This window comes from Sorex fumeus, unplaced genomic scaffold (genome assembly GCF_029834395.1).
Source record: "Sorex fumeus unplaced genomic scaffold, SorFum_2.1 ptg000002l, whole genome shotgun sequence".
Classification (NCBI taxonomy): Eukaryota; Metazoa; Chordata; class Mammalia; order Eulipotyphla; family Soricidae; genus Sorex; species Sorex fumeus.
Window position 1 is genome coordinate 69,201,280 of NW_026606059.1, and position 18,617 is coordinate 69,219,896.

Genomic DNA, 18,617 nt, shown 5'->3' on the forward strand with positions numbered 1-18,617 from the left:
TAAATAGCCGGATAAAGAAATTATTATTACACAGTTTTATATATATTTTGTGGGCTGGAGCAATAGCACAGTGGGTAGGGCATTTGCCTTGCAAGCAGCCAACATGGCCGACCCGAGTTCGATTCCTCCACCCCTCTCGGAGAGCCCAGCAAGCTACCGAGAGTATCTTGCCCGCACAGCAAAGCCTGACAAGCTGCCCGTGATGTATTTGATATGCCAAACATCTAACAATTGTCACAATGGAGGTGTTACTGGGCCCACTCAAGCAAATCGATGAACAACGGGAGGACATATATATATATATATACATATATATATATAGTATGTATTTGCAAGAAAAGATGAAATCATCTAATTTGCTGCCACTTGGATGGAATTGGAGAGAAAAGAGAAAGTGTTGGATAAAGAATAATTTCTCTCAGAGGTGGAATATAAAGAGAATTATAAGGATAAACAAACAGCCAAAAACAACAGAACCTATGAAGTGGTCTATAAAACTTACCTTATAAGCATGGGGATGGGACATTGGGGTAGTAATATAAGAGGAAGGGGACTGGTGGAGGAAAGTAAATATTGGTGGAAAGTGTGTGAGGTAGGTGGATATTGGTAGAAGGCATGGTGTTGGAAAGTTGTGAGACATGTCCGTTAAACCCTTTCAGTAACACAGTACTAGTATTATAAATCATAAATCATATATAGCATGGTAAGTATATATATATTTATATCAAGTTAGATCTAATATTAGATCGCAAGTAAAACCTGAGTTTCTGTTAAGGTTAGAAAAATTAAACCTATAAGCCAAATGTTATCTGCATATATATATGCATATGTATGCATATATATATATATATATATATATACATAAGTAAAGTAAAGGCCCTCCCGTTGATCATCGATTTGCTCGAGCGGGCCCAGTAACATCTCCATTGGAGACTTTGTTGTTACTGTGTTTGGCATATCGAATACGTCACGGGGAGCTCTCCGAGAGGGGCAGAGGAATCGAACTCGGGTCGGCCATGTTGGCTGCGTGCAAGAAAAACGCCCTACCGCTGTGCTATCGCTCCAGCCCATATATATATATATATATATATATATATATATATATATATACAGATTTTAAAGTAAGATGTGGTAAACCAGAGGCATAACCCATGTTAAAAGGACTTAGGAAATCAAATAAAAAGGAAGAGGTACATGAGAGAGTGGAAGGCTTCCTGTAATAACACCTTGCATTTGAATCTATGTTCTTCCTTTAGTAGGTTTCTTCAATTAAAGCTTAATTCAGTAGAGAACTCTAAATCTAGATATTTTGCCTTTCTTTGATGCACAGTATCGTTCACAGTAGGGTTCCATGCATGCAATGTTCCGATACCATACTCTTGTCCAGAATGTCTGCTTCCATCTATCCTCCATCTTATCCCACGATCCCATCCACCCTCTGCCTCCCACCCTTCGTCAACTTCATTCTGTAGAAAGGTACAAAGGTTCTGCTGCCTTCAGCCACTGGTTTTTCCCTACTGTGTTTCCTTGTATTCCACATATGAAAGATGTCATTCGGTATCTGTCCTTCTGTATCTAACTGATTTCACTCAGCTTTATACCCTCTACTTCTATCCATCTGGTGGTAAACTACATGATTTGCATAATTTCATAGGGCTTTTTTTAAGAAAAGTTAAACAGGTTTTATTTGGAATTTTTGAGGAAAGGGAGAGAGAGAAAAGAGAGAGAAGAGAGAAAGAGAAGAGAGAGAGAAAAGGGAGAGGAGGGAGGGAGGAAGAGAGAGGGAGGGAAGGAGGGAGAGAGAGGGAGGGAGGGAGGAAGGGGGAGAGAGAGAGAGAGAGAGAGAGAGAGAGAGAGAGAGAACATGCTCAGAGACAACATGAGCTTCTCCAGAGTGGAGAGGGAGAGAGGGAGTCCCAGTACACACCCTAGCGTTAGATATGAAACTATGAAAGTAACACATCTCAAAGGGGGAGATGCAGGTTGGAGACATATGTGTTTGGCACCACATGCACTCGGCAAAAACAAATGGGCATAGGCAATACAGGCAGCATATGTGTCCCACGATTTCATGTAGGCTTTTATGAGTAGTGCTGCATTATATCGGAGTTTTGATTTGTCCAATTTGTCTTTGGAAAACATTATAGGCTCCTCCTCAAAAAAGGAAGAATTGAGCTTCCATAAGCATCAGTGATTACCCTACTTGGTACCTATACCAAGAGATCAGAATCACAGAACTTAAAAAATTGCTTGCACACTTATATTCATTGAAGCACTATTCACCATAACCAAAATATGACAATAACCCAAATGCTGAACAATGTTTTGTATCTTTAATTTATAGAAACAAACTCTCCCTAGGACTTAGCTCTAAGTATGACAGTGGAACAAATGTACTCTGGTCAGTTATTGAGAAAAACTTGCCTGATAGTTTTTAGGGAATCTCATAGAGATATATAGGACCTCATAAACAACTGTTATTTTATTATAAAATATATATGTATATTAATTTTCCAGGCTGGAGTTATAGGACATCAGGTAGGGTGTTTGCCTTGCACGCGGCCAACCTGGGAAACCTGGGTTCAATTCTTTCGTCCCTCTCGGAGAGCCTGGCAAGCTATTGAGAGTATCTCGCCTGCACGGAAAAGCCTGGCAAGCTCTCCCTGGCGTATTCAATATGCCAAACATGGTACCAAGTCTTACAATGGAGATGTTATTGGGCCCGCCTGAGCAAATCAATGAACAATGGGAGGACAGTGCTACAGTGCTACAGTGCTATTAATTTTCCAGGGTTTCTTTTTTAATGTTAGTATTTTCAGGTGTATAACTAAAATTCAGTATCTGATATATTACAAAAAGTGTCACTTAAATCTAGATAATATTCACTAATATTTATAGTTATATTTTTTGCACCTTAAGACATTTAAGATTCACTCCCTCTCCCTTTTTAAAAGATCTACACATTTTTTTTACAGTATTAACTGTAGCCAGCATGCTTTACATTATATCTCCATATATTCTTGGTATCTTAACTGAAAATTCATATCTTTTAATCTCCTTTATCAATTTATTTATTTATTTATTTCGAATACCCATCCCTCCACCGGTGCCCACTTCCCACCACCATGGATCCCAGCATCCCTCCCACCCCCATCCCCTCCATCCCACCCCCGCCTCTGCAGCAGGGCATTCCCCTCTGTTCTCCCTCTCCTTTTGGGTGTTGTGGTCTGCTAAAGAGTTAAGTCTGATTTTCAGGGAAAAACGTTGGATTATTTACTTTCCATTGATCACTTTGTATATAAGGAGATGTTGTGCAGCCGCAAGCGACTGCAGGGTTTGGAAAAAATGTCCTGGTACCCACTTGCAGGCTCATGGTCACCAGGGTTCCATCTGGAGAAGGCGGGATGCAGCACCTACCCCATCTGGGACCTCCCGGTGATATCGGCTCTGTTTGGGACTTGGAGCATTCTCTGGGAGCTGTGAAGCCCTCCAGCCAGTTTTCTTCTTTGTTGCTGTGTGCTGTCCTTTTTCAATTTTTCCCACTTTGTATTTTTATTTTGGCTCAACTAATTTGTTTTCTGGGTGTGAGCTCATCTTATTTATAAATGAAAAAGACTGTACATAAAATTCATCTCTAAGAAATTCCAGTCTGAAAACTCAGGACATTTTTTTCTTACACAAAAGACAAATTCTTTTCTTTAATTTTTTTTTTTTGGCATTTTGGGTCACGACCAGAAATGCTTTGCACTCAGGAATTACTCCTGGCAGTAATTGGTAGACCACATGGGATGCCAGGGATTGAAACCAGGTTGGCCGTGTGCAAGGCAAATGCCCTACTCACTGTACTATTACTCCAGTCCCACTTTAAATTTTTTTTAAAAACATTTTTAGATAGCAAGTTTCGAATAGTGTTAACATTTATAGTGTTGATGTTTTATTATAATACAAAAACCAAATTCTTTAGATTTGCAGCTAACATTCTTTTAAAAAGTTTCTACTCTTTCTGTAGAGGACTATAAAACGTTTTATTGTATTGATACAATCAATATTTTTTATATTAGTACAAAGTCACTATTGGTATAATAAAGCAATGATTATTAGACTGAGTAAATTAAATAATTGAAATTTGACCCCAACATTTCATTTATAACGTTGAATGCAAAGAAATTTAAAGAAATATTTTTAACACACCAAAGCAAACTTTAATATACAGTGGGCACATTTTATAAATGTAAACTTAATGAAATACTTTATGATTTCGATCCCATACCTTATATATTCCAGTTCCTTAAAAAATGAGCAAACAATATGAAAAACCTCATTATCATATTGGTTATCTGTTGAAGTCTTTCACTTTAAATATGCAAGAGCTTTATTTAAGAGCTAAGGAAATGATTGAAAGAATACTCTGAAGAGATGATTGTTTTGCCTTGAAGCAAGTTTAAAGATTTATAACAGATGCTTCACTCAAACATTGTGAATCTGGAGAAGCAAATTGCGTTTTCGGGTTTTTTAAAGAAATAAACCCACTTTCCAAAAATTATTTATACCCCAAACAAATCAATTTTTTAAAAATTTATTTCTAATAATAAAGTCATTGAAAGCTGATGAACACTGTATCTCTGTAGCACACCAGAAAGTTAACATGAAAACCTTTTACTCTTTTGTTACTGTCAGAAGCATAATACGAACCCCAATCATGTACTTTTTACTGTCTTTATATTGACTGCTTATTTAATGCTAAACTATTTTATTTTTATAATTAGGAGAATTATATGAAATATGATCCATATGTTATATGAATTATATAATTCATATATAATTATACATGGTCATAATAATATAATATAATAATAAATATAATATAATATCGCGGCACTGTGTAATCCCATCAACGGCCAAGACCCAAAGACTTTAAACCCAGCTCCCGGGACATCTTATTATCTCATTCTTACTTTGGACAATCTGGCAGTCTTCCGAATGTAACCTGCCCACATGGCAGAGTCTGGCAAACTCCCCGTAGTATACCCAATATGCCAAATACCAGTAACAATGATGGGTCTCATTCTCCTAACTCTGAAAGAGACTTGAATATGGGACTTTTTAAAATCTCTGGGCTTGGACGAAGGAGACGTTACTGGTGTCTGTTCGAGTCAATGGACGAACAACAGGATAATTGTGATCATGAATTAGGATAAAAAAAGCAATAATGAGTTTTATAACCTCGAGTTAAGAAAATACTAAGCCCAAATTATGATGTTTCTAAGGATTAGGTTAAGACATAGTCTATGATGTGTTTTTTTTCCTAATTAAGTAATATTGCATTAGTTTCAAATATGTATAGTTGTAGATCAGCACGTGTAAATTCACCACTGAATGTTCAAATCTATATCTGCATTTATTGTTAAGTATTTTACTGCGGTGGTTGATATTGCATTGATTTATAACACTGTTTCTATTTTAGAAGTAAGGGTTCACAGTGCTTCAAATTTATATTATGATTCTACACTCACCATCAATGCACCAAGGGCCCTCTACAAAGTAGTATCCATTAGATTCCTCCACACTTTTCCATACCTGGCCCCAGTTCAGTAGACAGAACTGAAGAGCTTATTTTGGTTAGTTATTTTCTCTTTCAATTGGCTTTCTTATATTTCACATATGAAATAAATAATTTGGTGTTTGTTTTTCTCATAATTTATTTATCTTACTTAACAGAACGCCCGAGCTCGCAAAGCAGTGCAGAGATGCTATCAAGGAAGACCTCAAAGAGAGAAGAGCAGAAGTACTGGTAGATGCGGCAGAAGCCGGGAAAAGTATTCGTAACGCCCGCCTGTCCTTCGCCAACTACAAGACCAAGAAGACTGCCCTCCGACGTCCTGATGGATCCATCACATCCTCCAGAACGGCAATGGAGAAGATTATCCATGACTTCTACTCAAATCTCTTCAATAGCCATGTCCACTTGCCGACATACCAAATTCCACAGGATGGATATGTCGTTCCTAACGTTCTCCCTTCCAAAATCCGACACGCCATTTCGTTGGTAAAAAAACAAACAGCACCCGGCCCAGACAAGGTCAGACCTGAACACCTGAAGAACCTGCCGTCAGTACTCATCAATACACTGGCTCGGCTCTTCACTCACTACCTGTCTGAATGCAAGTTTCCATCCCAATGGAAAACCAGCAGGACCGTACTACTGTTCAAGAAGGGAGACATCCATGACATTGGCAACTATCGCCCGATCTGCCTATTGTCTGTCATCTACAAGTTGTTCACTCGAGTCATCCTAAATAGGATTGGCAGAACACTAGATGAAGGACAACCATGCGAGCAAGCCGGGTTCCGCAAAGGATTCAGCACCATCGACCATATCCACACGATAACCAAGCTCATTGAGGTTTCTCGGGAGTTCAAGATGCCGCTCTGTTTAACGTTCATTGATTTAAAGAAGGCCTTTGATTCTGTTGAGACGGAAGCGGTCATTGAAGCCCTAGCCAATCAGGGCATTCAAGCCCAATACATCAGGATCCTCCGTGAGCTGTATTGCGGATTCACTACCAGGATCTCACCATTCTACAAAGAAGTGATCATTGATGTCAAGAGAGGGGTGCGGCAGGGTGATACCATTTCACCGAAACTCTTCAGTGCCACCCTCGAGAACATCATGCGACGACTGGAATGGGAAGGAATGGGAGTGAAGATAGATGGTCGGGAATTACACCACCTCCGCTTTGCTGATGACATTGTTTTAATAACACCAAACATCAGCCAAGCGGCACAAATGCTGGCCGACTTTGACCGTGAGTATGGAAAGGTAGGACTACAGCTGAATCTTACGAAGACAATGTTTATGAGAAACAGCTTTGTTCCTGACGCCCCATTCGCTCTCAATGGAACGACCATCTCCGAATGCAACAGCTATGTGTACCTCGGTGGAGAGGTCAACATGACAAATGACCTGGCACCCGAGCTGGGCAGGAGGAAGAGAGCGGCTTGGAACGCCTTCAAGAACGTCGAAGAAATAGCTAAGAGGACGAAGAACCTCCAGCTCCGGGCACATCTCTTTGATTCCACTGTTCTTCCTGCATTAACGTATGCCTCAGAGACCTGGGCCCTACGCAAACAAGATGAGAACGCTATTCAGGTCTCCCAAAGAAGAATAGAAAGAGCTATGCTTGGAATATCATGTTTCACTCAAATGAGAGAACGAATCCGGAGTTCTGACATCCTTCGACGATCAAGAATCAGGGACGCTGTCTCATTTGCCAAGGTGTCGAAAATCAGATGGGCTGGTCATGTAATGAGATTTAAAGACGACCGCTGGACTAGAGCTGTTACCGACTGGATTCCACGGGATGTCAAAAGACCGCGTGGCCGCCCACCTTCCAGATGGTCAGACTTCTTCGTCAAGATCATGAACGATCGGTTTGAGGCCCTTCATGTTCCCGGAGCGAACAGATGCCATTGGGTACACTAGCACGTGACAGGGACAAATGGAGATGTTACTGGCGCCCGCTCGAGCAAATCCACGACTAACGGGAAGTTAAGTGATTAAGTGAACAGAACCCTGTGCATATATATGTGAATGTAAGTGTATATGTGTGTGTGTATGTGTACGTGCACATGTATGTCTGAGTATGATTCCAGTCTATGTATTCATTTTTTAACCCGGTCATATCTACATTCTGCCTATTACAAATAATACTGCAGTGAACTTCAAAGTGAATCTATCTTTTCAAAATAATGGTTTGAATTATGTTTGCCTATGTAATAGAAATAAATCAGTGTAATACATGATGTACCTGTAAGATTTTTTTACGACTGTATACTATTTTCCAAAGAGTTTACACCAATTTATACCTCCATCAAAAAGTGTACGTGCTTTTTTTAACTTTTTTGAAAAAATATTGAAGCATCATGACTTACAAAGCTATTCATTATTGAGTTTCAGGCTTATAATGTCCCAACAGGAATTCTTTCACTAGTGCCCATTTCCCTCCAAAAGTGCTCCCAGTTCCCCTCCCACCTACCTATCATCCTGCCCCTGACAGGCCTTTTCAAATTCAGGCACTGTGGTTTACAATGCTGTCACTCATAGGGTTTCATGCATCCCAGCACCACCTCCTCCTCCTAAGTGTTCTCCTTCCCGTCCTAGTTCATCCAGACCCTCACTCTGTGGTAAGCTTAATACTGAAGACCAGTACTCAAATTCTCAGTTTCTGTTGCCTTTGGCCACTTATTATTCCGCTAATATGTTTCTTTATAACCTAAATATAAGAAATGATTTTTTGTCTGTTTCTCTCTGTTTAATTTAACTCTGCAGGATACTATCCAGATTTGTCCACATAGCAGCAAATATTATGATTTCATCTTTTCTTATAGTTAAGTAGTATTCCATTGTTTCTATATATTACTTTTTCTTTAAGTAGTCTTCTGTTCTAAGACAGTTGCATTGTTTCCAGATATTGGATATTGGCTTTTCTGACTGGTGCAGCAGTAAACATAGGTTTGCAAAAGTATGTTCTGAATAGTTTGTGTTTGGTTTTTGTGATAAAAGTCATTATCAAATCGGTCACTGTCACTGTCCTCCCGTTATTCATTGATTTGCTCGAGCGGGCCCAGTAACGTCTCCATTGGAGATTTTGTTGTTACTTTGTTTGGCATATCGAATACGTCACAGGTAGCTTGCCAGGCTCTGCCGTGCGGGCGAGATACTCTCAGTAGCTTGCCGGGCTCTCCAAGAGGGGCGGAGGAATCGAACTCGGGTCGGCCATGTTGGCTGCTTGCAAGGCAAACGCCCCACCGCTGTGCTATCGCTCCCACCCAAATCGGTGAGTTAATATAATATTGTGGTTCTGACTTGCATTTTATTCAAAAAAATGATGATGAACATTTTTTTCTCTATGCCATTTGGACATCTGTATGTCACTTTTGGAGAGGTGAATGTTCAGCTCTTTTGCCTGATTCTTGGATTGGTTGTTTATTTGTTTACATATATAAGTATATACACATATAGACACACATTTATATGTACATATATATATGATTGCATGTAAGCCTCTTTTCAGAGGTGTAAGTATTTTCTTCTGTTAAACATTTTTAATTTTAATAATTTCTCTTTTACTCTGTAAGAGTTTGTTTTTTGATTTAGTTTAATATAGACTAAAACACATTCTTTAAATCTTCCTGTTTTGCTCTTTCTGAGATTTTTATTTATTTTTAAAAGACCATTTGGTTCAGTTTGGTTCCAAATATTCAAGTCAAACGCACAAACAATTATCCAAGGTCAAAGATTATAAATCTCTCTCTTCCTTTCCTTTCTCCCTTTCTTCCCCCCTCCCCTCACATGCATTCTTTCTCATTATGGCTCTTTTATCTTCCATTTTCTATCTCCCAGTCCCATTACAAAAAGTATCTTAGTAAACCTTAAAGTAAATCTCAATGCTCATAATTTGCTATCATAATTTATATAAACCCTATATCTGCTATAATGAAGAAAATGACAACAGACTTAAATTAATCATCTACAGTGTTTTGGGTATTAAGAATTAACAAAGCAGTTTTAAAAATTAACTATTGCACTGATTCTGAATATGTGTTTCTGAATCTGTAAGTAAACGTTATACAACAAAGTCTGGGTATTATTTAACTTTCAGTTATTTATAAATACTACAAGAACATTCTAATGATTTATCACAAATTTTTATTCCAGAAAAATTTTAGCAATGCGTTACCACTTTTGATTCCAAATGAAAAATGAAGCTGTTGAAGGATTACTATTTTCTCTTATGTTTTTCTCAATGTGTAGCTCTCATCGTCAATAACAGTCTTAAGATAGGAAGAAAAAAGAAAATCACGTGTCTATGGCATCTCTCGTTTTTAGTTTTGCATAACCCAGAAATCAAAAAGCCAGTGTAACTCTATCCTTTTTCATTTGTTTGCTTGGGGACCATACCAGTCTGGACTGAGCATCACTCCCTGAGGCACATAGGGAGCATATAGGCTGCCATAGATCTGATCCAGGTCGGCTCATGCAAGGCAAACACTACACAGTGTGTTATCTCTCTAGCATCATTATATCTCTTTTTTAAACTAAGCTTTTAAACAGAATCAGATATTGAGTATAAAGTATTTTTATCTAACATTTTATGATAGAGCACTGTTGAAAATACTTAGGAACATTTAAGTATTGTTTCATATAAAATTAGTTCATGCTTAAAATCAATTTGGTAGAAAAATCTAATATTGTTGGTTAAGGAAGTATCAGCACTGTCTTCCAGTCTAAAGAGTAAATATGATCCTTAAAAATTGTTTGACAGTGATTTTGGGGAAAAACTCCCTGCATATCCTAAAATTTTACAATATTACCTCACAGTTAAATATATTCTGGATATTAATATAAACACATTCATAATTAAAAGCTTAAAATATTTATGTTTGGGTTTTTTTTGACTTTTTGAGCCCTACTTGAAAATGCAGGGGTTAATCTCAGTTTTACATTCAGGAATTATTTTTGGAGGTGTTCAAGGAACCATGTGGGTTGCTGGGGATCAAACCCAGGTTGGCCGGGTGCAAGGTAAATACCCTACCCTCTGTACTATTGCTCCAGCCCCTGTTTGATATTATTTTTTATGTTTCCTATATTTTTGTAAAATAACTGCCCAAAATAGATGGAGTTGAAAAGTAGTGAATTGATAATGGAAACATAGGAAAATAAAAAGATTACTCTACAGCACTGCTGTTTTCTTAAAAAATTATAGCATCATCATGATTCTTATGCATTTATACAAATAAGTACATGAAGTGTACAAAGCCACTCAAGGGTAGAAATAATTTAGTTTTAGTATGCATTAACGAGTCTCGTATTGGTTCATATTTTATTTGACTAGTCTAGAGTCACATGCCTAAGAAGAAGATGATGAACAACTTTTGAAATTGCTTGCCTTAACAAAAGCTGCTTCATATTATATATGACGAAAAGTCCAAGTACAACTTTCTCAGGCTGTTTCAGGTATAGAATACATACACACACAACACACACATATATGTATATATATGATTCAATTATATAATATAATAATAATTTTTGTTGTTATTTTGGTTTTAAGTTATATCCAGCTGTGACTGTGGTTTATTCCAGACTCTGTGCTCAAGAAATACTTCCTGCTGGCTCATATGTGGTACCAGGACTTGAACCCAGGTCAGCTGCCAGTAAGGTAATAATTTTACCTGCTATACTATCTTTCTGGACTCAGGTAGTTATATTTTCATACTGATTTTATTTATAGGAAAACTCCTTTTGTTGATTATTTTCCAAGATCTTAAACTGTGAGGTGAAGTTAATTCTGTGTGGACTCGCTCTTCCTTCCTGAGAAATGCTTATAGAGAACATTCCTATTAACACAGCTTTGGCCATGTCCCATAACTTCTGGTAGCTCATGTCTTCATTCTCTTTTGTTTCCAGGAATCTTTTGATTTCCTTTTTGATTTCCTTTCTAAGTCACTCATTATTTAGTAGTGAATTGTTTAATTTCCAGGTGTTTGATTTTATATTCTGTTTGTGTGTGCATGATTCACTTCTATTTTCAGTGCATCATGGTCTGAGAAGATTGTTGACACAATATCTATCTTCTTAATTTTATAGAGGTATCTTTTATGGCCCAGCAAGCAGTCTATCTTGGAGAATGTCCAATGCGCACTTGAGAAGAATGTGTATTCAGATTTTGGGGGATGAAATGTCCAATACATATCTACTAAATCTCTCTCTCTTCCATTTCTTCTCTCAGATAAAGTATGCCCCTCCTAAGCTTGAGTTTAGTTGATTTATCGAGAGGTGATAAAGTATGTATGTACAGGGCAGAAGTTAAAGTCTCGTGATGGCCTTGAATGTAGCTCACATGGGTTTGATCCTCAAGTCCCCTCTGGACCCTTGAACTCTGCCAGGAGTGATCTCTAAGCACAAAGCCATGAGAATACCCTGAGCACTAATGAGTGTGGCATAAATAAACAACAGAAAGGAAAGAAGAAAGTACACTAGGTATGATACAACTCTGTTGGATTTTTCTTTTCTCCAGAGTGCATTTGAGTCTGAATAATGTGGATTAAACATAAGTAAAATATTCGAATGTAGCCTGCCCACAGGGCAGAGTCTGGCAAACTCCCCGTGGCCTACCAAATATGCCAAATACCAGTAACAATGATGGGTCTCATTCTCCTAAAGAGCCGTGAATACAATTTCAGGGCTAGGATGAAAGAGACGTTACTGGGGCCTGCTCGAGGCAATCGACGATTAACAGAAAAATGAAATGAAAAATGAAAAATATTTGAAGTGTCAGAACTTGGGTTTACCAATAACTGGAAATTTTGGAAGAAAACAGAATTTCTAGAGTGAACAACCCTAAAATCTTTGTTGAACTTTTATTTCCTGTTTATTTATTTTTTTATTTTGTTGCTTTGAGGCCATACTTGGTGGTACCCAGGATGTATTTCTGACTCTACACTCAGGGATCACTCCTGGAATTTTTGGGGGACCATATTATATGGTGAGGATAGAACCCAGTGTGACAACATACAAGGCAAGTGCATTTCTCACTGTACTATTGCTCTGGTCCAATTTAGTTCCCTTTCTTGATTGAACACTAGGCTACACATATATCAAAAATATGAAAGAGCCCACGAAAGACTCAAGAGGAGGCTCAAAAAAGACTGCAAACATCAGGTTCAGAGGCAAAATAGAGATTGACTCCAAATAAGTTACATGGATATTATAAACACCCAAACATTGAACTTATATAAAATCAAATGTCTTCAGGATCTAAATTAAAATTCAGTAATTTTTATCCTATGTTGAGTCGAGACTAATGAATGTTGGATACCAACATCTTACTATTGCAAGTGCCACAATATTCTGTGTAATATTTTTTTAAAGTTACTCATTATCAGATGTACAGAAAACAATGACAAGTTATAGTTAGGAGACTTCTTTACCTGTGGTGATAAAAATGTGTTTTGAAATTAGGACATCAAACTCTGCAGAGCCTAGCTTTGTGAAGCTCCTTATACCTCACCATTATTATTCAAAGTCCTGCATTTAAGTGATGCTCAGAGCTGCTTTCTCTTGAAGGTTCACTTAAGGTTCACTGCTTGAAGAACGTGTACAGTGCCAGGGATCAAACCAAACTCAGCCACATGTTTTCAAGCACCTTACCCCATATACTCAGCAAGTATATTTTCTACTGCAAAAAAAAATGTGATACAGAAATTCTTTGGTTCAGTGCATGTGTATTCTGCTTCTTGACTTCTTGGGGTATGACAATAGAGTAAATGAGCTAAGCTAGTAATTCACTTGTATTTTTAATAGTCTGGTCCAATTCTCTCTTATGTCAGCAACAGAAATGACCAGTTTTCTTTTATTCCAAGTCCTATCATAAGTGCTGGTGTAAATGATGGATATTCTCCTAGCTGGACTCTGTGTATGTGGGTTGGGAGTAGGTTGGGGGGGGGAGAGAGAGAGAGAGAGAGAGAGAGAGAGAGAGAGAGAGAGAGAGAGAGAGAGAGATACTTTATCACTGAGCAAACATTTCTTAGTTATGCAGAGTGGAGCTGGTGTGTTTATGTGGCCAGGAAAGACACATTCATAGTATTTCCACAAGAATAAATCCCTGGTCCTTCCTTTGTTCAATCTCACATCTTACTTCAAACCTCTTTTCTTGATCTTAGAATCTTTTCTCTTTAACCTTCTAAACACCTGTCAATCCATTCATTTTTGTGAATCTATATGTAATGCCAACTTTTCTTTTCACAACAGGCAGATTGCCTTCTAAAGGATATGTAAGTTTATTATTTAGAGTCACTGGATGAATGTATCCATAAGTGTGTGTGTGTTTATTTTTATCCTAATATATGCATTCACAGACACCTTAGTAATTAATTTGTCCAGAAGGAACATAACAAATAAATCAGGTAGTTATTCATTTCTTGTGGCCAGGGATTATGAGTTCCCTCTCAAGAACATAATTGATCTGATCATTACTACGATACATAAATTACATTGTTTTCCTTATCTGGGGGACTTGTGGTAGGAAAGAAAATTCCTTTGAAATGTATGGCTTAAATAAGCTCTTTCACTTCACAACAAATTAAGATGGAAAATGATTAGAGATTTCCTATTTACCATGCATGGTCTCTCCATGTGTGCCAGTGCCAAATGATGACTGCCTAATTAATAAAATAGCAAAATTAACAAAATCTGTGAAACAGATCAGTCTAGTAGATGAATTAAGCAGAAGGACACGAGAGCCCAGAGCAGCTATGGGCAGCATAATGACGTGTGAGAGTACAGACAATATTAAAGGGGCCAGTGCCACACTTAATGAGGCTGCCAAGAACCCAGCTGCTGCTGTGGGGAACTGTGGTTTGGGCTGGCATCTGGGTCAGTGTTTGCCATACGAAGAGGAAAATGACTGAGGATTTTAATGCGGTAGGGCAAATGGCATCTCTCCATCACTGTGCAGTCACCTTTAAAGGATGATTTTTAGAAGGCTGGTTGCCAGCCCTGTGGGAGTAAGTTCTAATCAAATGATTTCAGTGTTTAATGTTAGTGTTTTAGAATCTGTCTACTGCCTACAGTAGACAGTCAAAAGGCAAGAAAATATTTCTAGTACTAATATTTTTGAAACTCTTTATATTGGAACATTTGATATTTTTATATATGTATATTTAGAGAGAGAATAATATGAGAAGTTAGAACCATTACTATGGCAGTAAAGTAAAATTCTAAATTCTATGCTTAGGAGCTATTATCATAGTCACGGCTAAACATTACCGTATCACTGTCATCCTATTGTTCATCAATTTGCTCGAGTGGGTACCAGTAATGTCTCCATTCGTTTCAGCCCTGAGATTTCAGCAGCCTCTCCTTACTCGTCCTTCCCAACAGTACCTCAAGGCTCTTTCAGAGTCAGGGGAATGAGACCCATTATTGTTACTTTTTTGGCATATCAAATACACCATGAAGAGCTTGACAGGCTCTGCTGCATGGGAGGGATATTCTCGGTAGCTTGCCGGGCTCTCTGAGAGGGATGTATATAAGAGAATACAAGCATGTTAATATCAAACACATGTGTGCTGCTGTAGGTACATCAGTAGGCTAGACTATAGGAGGTTGCTTCCAGGAGCTTTGTTTTATACTTTCTGGATCTTGGCCCTTGATGTGATTATATGAGCCGGGGGTAGTTTGTGGGTGTGACTGCCAAGCTACTGGAAAATGGGAGATCTGGGTGGAGGAGGCCGAGTCCCTCCAAGTGGGTTTGGAGATCTCAGCCCCAGGTCTGGCATACCTGGGTTCCTCTGCCACTCCCGTCATGCGTGAGGCTCATTTGTGGAGAGTGGCCTTGAGCATGGCTGTGGCTAGGATCTGGAAGTTTTTGGCTGCCAGGATTCTTCTTGGGCGGGAAGGGAAACTCAATCTGCCCCCCTCCGAGGGGCCCCAGTGAAAACAGCCTGGCATGGGGCCAGGAGATTCTGTGTCCACTATTAAACATATTCTAGTTAAAATGTTTGGTAAGGGCAAAATTCTCCAGAGAATAATAGCACTGTAGCACTGTCCTCCCGTTGTTCATTGATTTTCTTGAGCAGGTACCAGTAATGTCTCAATTGTGAGACTTGTTGTTATTGTTTTTGGCATATCGACTGTGTCACTGGTAGCTTGCCAGGCTTTGCCGTGCAGGCAGGATACTCTTGGTAGCTTGTCAGGCTCTCTGAGTGGGGCAGAGCAATCAAACCCAGATGGGTCACATGCAAGGCCAACGTCCTACCCACTATGTTACTGCTCTGGTCCCCAAGAGAATAATAAGCAGAATTATTTGTTTTGTTCATCTTCACATTTGCCTTAGTATATAGACAGATAAATAAATATTCAGTATTTCCCAGACCTAGAGGTCTAGAAAGCTTATGTAACTTGTTTAGCTTTTTTATGGTCCTCATAAGGTGGAGAATAGATTAGAACACAGGATTTGTCACTCATAGCTTAAGAGTTTTTCACCGACTTTGATGTCTATAAACTTAGAAAATTCTAGATAATATAAAATATTGACATTTGGGGTAATTAAGAAAACTATCAATAGTTACACCAATTCTGAAAAGCAATTTTAAGAATCAAAATCACAAAATATTTTTTGTGTTTTAGGTAACATGGTCACAATAGAATTAACCTTTGTGACTTTGGTATGCATAACTGCTAAATCTCTCCATCACTGAAGGGCCCGAGACTCTCCACTATTGCCCTTACACCACTCCTAGACAATCTTTGTCTTACCCTGCACCATATTTTCTAAGTGCTTGGTATGCTCGATTCTAAAATCCAAGACCAATAGTGTATCACCATTTGATATAATTCCTTACTCTAGTTTATGTACACTGCAGTTGGATCTTCCTATATTTGTTCTTCTCCCGTGGATTTATCTCCCCTACCATGATGCCCTCCAGTTTAATCCAAGTTGCAGTAAACAACAAGAGTTCATTTTTTCTTATGGGGGTGGAATATTCCATTGTGTGTATATATATCAATTTTTTTAATTGTTATTTCATAATTTAAATTTAGTTTTATAAAGCTGTTCACAATAATTTATTAGCTTTATTATTTCAAAGCCAATCTCACCACCATTACACCTATCCCTGCCCATATTTTGAATATTTCCACCCTGACATCAAAACTCTATCCCCAAAGCAGGATTTAAATAATTTCTTTTGTATCGCTAGTTATGAATAATCCACTAAAAAAATGTAAAAAAAATGTCCTTAAAGGAAATTGTGTGAAGATTGTTGTATTTCACCCTGGAGCCATTAAGCCTTTCTATAAGAAATTACTAACATGTTATTAAAGGTTGAAACTTGTGTGCATATATATATTTTTTTTTCTTCCTGAGGTGGGTTGCCTTCTACTTTGCACCCTGTCAAATGTGGCATATATCAGTGGTATAGAGTATGAGATGTCATGGATGAGGCTCATCAAAACCTGTGGAGAGCAACCGTGAGCATGGCGGCAATTGGGTTCTGGGTTCTGGAGGTTTTCAGTTGTTGGGGTGGGGAGGGGGACACATCCACCCCTCTCTATTAGCCATGGGTAAGAGATCCTGGCACAGGTTCTGAGGGCATCTCTATGGCATAGTGTTCTGTGTTGGTTTCTTCTGAGAGATTTATTTGGGAGTCTCTGGATCATGGCCATTAATGAGTTATATCAATTCTTAAAATTGGGTTGCATTAATATCATATTTGTAGTTAACACTTGATAAATATTGGTTTGTGTATGTCTTTTTAAATTACTAAAATAAAATAATTCTAGGAGGCCATATTGTCTCCTTCGCATGCAGCTGACTATGGTTGGATCCCGGCACTACCTTCTTTCCCATGTGTGTCACCAGATGTAACTCCTCTGAAGATACACAAGCAACTACCAGGTGTGTACTTTGTTCTTCTGGGTCCTAAAAATAACATTTTTTGTTAAATCCTAACATTAAAATTCAATAGGTTGCTGAGAATCATAGAAAGATCACAGAGAGTAGTCTCTGAGTCCCCTGAGAAACATTTGGGATACCTTGCAAAATATTAAAATTTTACAAATATTGTTAATTTCCAGTTCAGTTACTTTAGGAGGCAGGATGACATAGGCAAAATTTTCTATTTTAAACTACACAACTGATGGAATTGAGGAATTTTGTTTTTGAAAGTGAGTCATGTGAATCATCAAGTTTGGGGAAGTGATCTAAAATAGGGAAATAAGCATAGGACAGAAATATAAGTAGCAAAGATGACATTTACATGCATCAGACACCCTCAGGATCAAAATTAGACAACTAATCTAAGATTTATCAGCATTCCTGGAAGGACAGGTGGGCAAAAGTTGTGCTAAGTTATACACATTTTAAATGAAAGCCCAAATTTAAGGCTGAAGTAAATTCAGTACACCCTCAGTCATATATATGAATTTAAAGTGTTTACTTTTTATCTTTCTTGGAAAAGTCAGCAAAAAATGAACATATTTGAGGGCTGGAGATATAGTACAGCAGCAGGTAGGGCACTTTCCTTATACACAGCCAACCTGGTACCCCATATGGTCATTTGAGCCTCACTAGGAATTATCACCAGTACAGAACAAGAAGCACTGTCGAAGCATTGCTGGGTATGGCCCAAAATGAAAAGAAACAGAAAAAAATAAAGACCATGTTTTTTGGTGAAACACTTTTGTGAAATCTGCATGAGGAAAGACCATTTTTTAAACTTTGACAAGCCACCTGCATATTTCTTTAGTTATATGCAGAAATAATTCCATGATGCATGAGTCACTCATTTGAGAGCTAAATATGTCATATTCAATATGTGTTTCCTGGAAACAAAAAATTCGAACTATTTTCTTTTGAAATGTGCCGAACAAATCTGAAATATCACAATGCAGAACTTTTATTCTTTAGGTAGTAAGAATAAATCCAGGGATTTTTGTCAAAGCTTATATTCCAAATCAGAATGCAATTTAATGTATCCATTTACAAGTAAGTTGAAGAAAATATCAAATAAGAAGCAAGCATATTAGAGGAAAATAAATAGGGTTAAACTGT